Source organism: Chenopodium quinoa, unplaced genomic scaffold (genome assembly GCF_001683475.1).
Source record: "Chenopodium quinoa cultivar QQ74 unplaced genomic scaffold, ASM168347v1, whole genome shotgun sequence".
NCBI classification, from domain to species: Eukaryota; Viridiplantae; Streptophyta; class Magnoliopsida; order Caryophyllales; family Amaranthaceae; genus Chenopodium; species Chenopodium quinoa.
This window is the reverse complement of record NW_018742204.1, coordinates 11,252,409-11,258,854: the sequence shown is the minus strand read 5'-3', so window position 1 is coordinate 11,258,854 and position 6,446 is coordinate 11,252,409.

Genomic DNA, 6,446 nt, shown 5'->3' with positions numbered 1-6,446 from the left:
TGGATCGAAGCAAAAGAATACAAGGAAATCAAGGATAAGCACGTCATCTCATTTATCAAAAGGAACATCCTAAGCAGATTCGGAGTACCAGCAGAGATCATTACAGACAACGGGTCCCAGTTCATCAGCAACAAAACCACGAAGTTCTGTAAAGAATTGAACATTTCCCTCATCACGTCTACACCAAGGTACCCGCAAGAAAACGGACAAGCAGAGTCCAACAATAAGGTCCTAATAAGCAACATGAAGAAAAGGTCAGAAGGAGCAAAAGAGAAATAGGTTGATGAACTACCTAACATATTGTGGGCATACAAAACAACCCCAAAGGGCGCAACGGGTCACACCCCCTTTTCATTAGTGTACGGATGCGAAGCAGTAATCCCAACAGAAGTAGAAGTCCCCACAGCAAGGTACGGGTTGATGACAGAAGAAAAGAACCAAGCTGAACTAATGCACAACCTAGACACGGTAGAGGAACTAAGGGAAGACGCAAGAATGAGGATGGCAGCCTACCAGCAAGAAGTAGCAAGGTCCTTCAACAAGAATGTCAGAGCGAAAGTTTTCAAATTAGGAGATTGGGTCCTTAGAAAGGTGTACGAAAATACCAGAGAAGTAAACGCAGGAAAGCTAGCGCCCAACTGGAAAGGACCATACGAAATCATCAAGGTAGTAGGCAACGGAGCCTACAGACTCAAGAGCGCAGAAGGAAAAGAGGTACAAAGAAGTTGGAACGCAGCACATTTAAAACTCTATCGCTTCTGAAGAGCAAAGGTACGTAGTTATCATTTCAATCTCGTTTTCTTTTTACAAAAATACAAAATACAAAAAAACAAGAAAGCAACAAAAAACAAAAAAAAAAAGAAGAAAACAGAAGGAAAAAAAAAACAAAAATCTCCAACAGCCAAAGGCAGCACGACAGGTACTCTTCTTCACCTTAACTTTGTCAATTTAATTTATATTCACTACGAGTACTAACTTTGGCATCGGAGGGTTGTTGGGGAAACCCACGACCACCCCTCACCCAGTTCTGTTTTGCAAGGACAAACAAGCTACGCTACCATACAAAGCACAAGAAAGCGACGACTATCTATCCCTGCAAGGAGCAAAGCACTAGCAATACACACATGTAAGAAGTGTTACGTACGTACTACAACTGTAATATAACTATAATACAACTGTGATGCAATAAGAAATACAAGCACAACATAGCATAAGATGTAAAAATACTTAGTTGCGAAAAGCAACAAAACAAGCAAATCATCCAGCTGCAACAAGGCAGCACAAAAACAAAACAAATTATCCAACTGCACTAGGGCAGTAAAAACAAACATTCTTCAAAGAAACTTAAATATTGTTCACAACTAACAGGTGACACAGCACCATGGAAACTAATTCTCCCAAGTGTTATCAGCAGGGACCTTCTCTTCAACAACAGACTTGGAATCCTCAGGACCATCCTTGACATCCTCGTTCATGGGAGAATCAACCTCTTCATCAGCATAGGCTAGCAGCAAAGTACCAGGAGCAGAAGTCCCTGCAGGGAAAGTTTTCTCAAAGGCAGACTTCTCAGCATCATAGTCTCATGCCCCATGCTTCCCCTGCTGGTAATCCTCCATCATCTCCAAGCGCGCCTTTCCAAAATAATAACTAGCTGCATCAAGAGAGTCGTTTGCAGCCTCCTTCAGAGTACCCTTCAACCCATCCCGATCTGCAAGGCACTGCTTGTACTTGGTCCTTTCAGCCTTCAAAGCATCAGTGCCTGCCTTATACTTATCAACAAGGGCATCACGCTCCTTCTTCATAACATCATAAGCCTGAGTGAACTCTGACACCTTGCTCAACACACCAAGGCACAACTAAAAACTCTGCAGAATATCACAACAAGGTTAAGAAACACAAAGGGGCACCCAAATTGATTGACAAGATCAGATTTTTTTAAGGAGTATACTATACCTGGAAAGACTGCGCGGCAGCCTCTTGAGAAAGGTCAGCGAAAGTCTATGAGGACTGGCGCTCCTTGAAGGCTAGGAAGAGCAAGTTACCCACATGGGGAGCCAGAGAATCATAAGAGAAGTCAACAGCATCAACGTCAGCAGGAATCTCAAGCTTCCTCTTAAGATTGGTACGAGGAGGGGGTGGAGGAGGAGCACTCCTTAGAGGCTTCACATTAGCTGGAGCAGGGACATCCTCTGAACCCTTAGAAGAGGCCCACGATCTAATGCGACCCAAGATAGAGGAAGAACTAAGCAGTTCATGAGACCTCAACTACCGTGAAGTATCTACAAGAAGCATGAATTTGTCAAAAGGGAATACAGCAAAAAGTACAACAAGGTCTATAAGGAACAATAACGGATTTTATAAGAAGCATAAGAAACATAGATACAACAAACCTAACAGTGCATATTGATCAACCCTAAAAGGAAAAGCAAATAGGAGGACGATAAAATTTCCAACAACAACATAAAGAACGTAATCGACATACCACAAGCAGATTTGCAAACAAGAGCAGCACAACAGCAATGTGTAGGGACAGCAAAAAGGAAAACAAACCTTGAGACATAGCAGGAGAAACCTTCCGTTCAGAATCAGAATCGTCCAAGGACTCTATCTGGATATTTGCCTCGGGCTGTGTCGATTTGATGAAAGATCACTCGTCCGCACTCAACTCGTACAACTTATCAACCAAAGATGGAGATAGAGAGCGTTGCTTCAATTTACTCACAGCAACCATCAAGCAAATAAGCACAAATCAACAAAGAAGGAAAGCAAGACACAGAAAAATAAGTCTTCAGCCTCAACAGTGTCAATCAAAAAATCACAATCATCACCCAACAAGTCAATCCTCACAAAGAAAAACTTTTGATACCACTTCTTGTCAAACGCCTTGTCCAAGTCAGTCACCAAAGGGCCAACACCATCCTTCAAACGGAGATCAACCCAACCTTTACCACTGGTCCTAATAGTGTAAGGATAGCATAAATCCCTCACATCAAGTTCTATACCCAATTTCACACTCAGCAAATCAAGAATTCTCAAGACCCTCCAAGTTTGGGGCAATAACTGACAAAGCGAAACCCTAACCCTAGACAAAAATTGACGAACAAGGGGGGAGAAAGGGAAGGTATGCCCAATCACAAAGGGATACTCAAAAAAGCACGCCCAACCAGGGGCAGTCCAGTCAGCTCTTTCCCTAGAAGATGGAATTTTCACCACCACTCCATCAGGAAATCGCGCAACTGCAACAATCTTTTGAACTTCCTCCTTTGTCATTGTTGAAGGATAAACATCCTTAGCAGGGAAGACATTCTGCGCAACCAAAGACGGCTTCTTCACACCCTCGTCAACCCTAGCAAACGCTACTCTCACAGTATCGCCCGTCACAAAAACACAAGAGAAGCAAAGAAATAAAGAAACAGGGAAGAACAGAGAGGAAAGAGAAAATACCTGAAAATTTCAAAATCGGGGCAAAGAGTAAAGTGATTAGACAAGATCCTGCACACTGAATAAATACCGGCAGAGGAAATAAACCGCCCTTCACGATTACCGAGGAAATTGCCTTAAAACTGCCACCATGTTCCTTATTTTTGTTAACAGTTGAAATAACTTCCAAAAATTCGAAAACCACTCAACGACTTCTTTAGGTAATTTTCACCTTCAATTCTTGAAAATAAAAATTAGGGGCAATTGTTGGGCCCGTATCAATATACGACCCAGTACATTTAGGGCACCATTCCATGACCAAGAAGTACAACAAATCAGACAAAGCGGCTTGATTGAAAGAAACAAGGAAAACAAAATCAAGGATATCAATCAAGAGGATACTTGCCAAAAATACACCTACAGAACAAGAAAGAGAATAAATTAAAGAGATCTCCTACACCTTGAATATATCTTCAATATCTATGTAACCCTAGGAGTTCCTGGGTATAAATAGGAAAAGTCAGACATTATAACACTCGTGTACGCTCACTGATATTCTAATATAAACTAGTTATTCTATTTTTGTCTACGGATCCGCCTCCCTGTTGAACAAGGAAGTCTATCCTTACTAAGTATTGTACCTCTAAACTTGTCTCTTTGTTCTTATTGAATATATGTTGCTTGTTTATTAGTTATTTATTGCCTTGTTATCGTTCTAAATTGCTTTATAAATTATTGGTGGAATGATTGTTATTACCCCTCAAACCCTAGCAAATTCTTAGATGTCCTAGCTGAGATTTGCCTAAACAACAACCACCCAAAAGTCCAAAACTAGTCAGTCATATGGGGCAGGGTGCTTGTGGTAAGCTGCCGCCTTGGCTATCAACTACGATGTATTCTGTTTTGACATAACATGACTTTAATTTTCATTTTTCCAAAACCAGTTGTTTGTAAGATAGATATTAAATTACCATTGTCATTATGTACTCTTATATTATAAAATTGTATTCCGAATTTTAACTTCAGTTTTAGTGGATGTCATAGAGTAAAATATAAGGATGGAATGACAGCAAAACACAAAAATGTTGATGTATTCTGAAGATATGTTCTGAAGATACATTCTGAAGATATTTTGAAGGTCGTGAATGCCAGTCAGGAACAATATACTCTGAAGATATTGCATTCTTGAAAGTCTGTAAATTAGGGGAAATCGAAGATAGACTGCTCTCATTGACAGTCATATATGTAAGTCTCACTTATGTTATGGAACGTTTGAGGAAATTGAACCCAGCCTGGCCTAATTATGGATGAAGAAAATAAGAAATCTTCATATCAAGGTAAAAATACAATGCTTACCGAGCTGAGATTGAGAGTAGACATTGCGGTACATGTCAGTTAACGACCAGCACATAAGGAGAATTGCTCAATATGCTAGAAACTCTCAGCTGCATCATAACAGCCAAAAATATAAAGAAATATCATACTAGTCTCACCATTAGAGATAAAAAACAACTCATTTTGTATTTCAATATTCGATTTTGAGTCTCACCATTGAAGATGGTCTAAAGAGCTCCAGCTTTGAAAAAATGTGGATGAGATGGTATTATCTCACAAAGCAATATACATGATATGAGAAGAGGCATCACATATATACTATTGCTATTCAGGGTTTAAGGTTGCACCATCTTACATAGAATTCTCGCTTATTATCATCTGGTGTGCCAATACATGACATTTTGATGATGTAAGAATGTAGCCATTTTATACAAATATGTACACTTAAATATGTACTTGTTAGAAATCTAAACCTTCTTCGTTCTAAGCACATCTATTAAAAATTTTAATATTGTTGAGTTATCGTTATTATCCCCTTAGCTTGTTACCCCCTTCCAAATAGCACAGTCTAGATAAACAAAATTGAAGTTCAGCAATTGACATTTTTCGCCAAGTGGGAGTTGTATGTCATTCATATGAATTCCAGAAGAGAAGGACAGTTACAGACTCACAGATGGAGTGTGTGGGTGCGAGTGTGAGTAGTGTATATAAAAACAAGTAAAAGATAAGGAGAACCTGAAGTCCTAAACAAGCGGTGGTGGATCCATCAGAATCTGTTTGTTTGCTGCTTCGTAGTCTTGCTGCTTCAAAGCCTCATATTTTTCCTACATGCATACATGATACATCAGATATCACTCATCATCGTTCGTTCCAAAATTCAATGCAATAATTATAACCAATAATTAATCTCATGTTGGTTATGACTATATATACATACTGGGTATATGTAATACGTACAATTTAAATACATGCAAGTAAAGAACATATGGTGAATCAAGTCCTTAAAATTTAGTCTGACATCAAGATGATGAACATATATTATTCCTCCTGAAAATAAACGTATGTGTCTTGAGATTTTATGCGTCATACAAAAGGGCAGGGTTTGTATTTGTACTAGATGAAGCCCGTGCGATGTACGGTTTGTTTGATTTTTTTTAAAATAATGTTTTTTTTTTTTTGTATTTATGAGCCTAAAATTGGTTATATATTTAGATAAAATTTCTAATATTAAAAGATAATATATACTTCCTCCGTTTTCTTTTACTTGCAACACACCTTTTAGGCACGCAGTTTTAGGAGATGATTAGTGAGGGTAAACGAGCGATTTTATCAATATATTATTTACACGAAGATTAGAATAGGGTTAAGTATCGTTTGTAAAAATTATAATGAATAATTTATCCGTTTATATTACATAAACCCGACCTCAAAACACGTGCCACAAGGCTGTGTTGCAAGTAAAAAGAAACGGAGGAAGTAATATTTAATTAATTAAAACTTAAAAATCTCATTCGCCAATTTTGCTTACATGGCATTTAAATTATTTAATTCTAAAAGAAATTAATAATCTCTTATTTAATTGACTATTACTAAGATTTATAATCCTACATGGCGCGCTGAAAAAATTAGAGCCGCTCTCTAAAAACTCGGGAAAAAACTCCCCTTTATATATATATATTAGATTTTGTAAT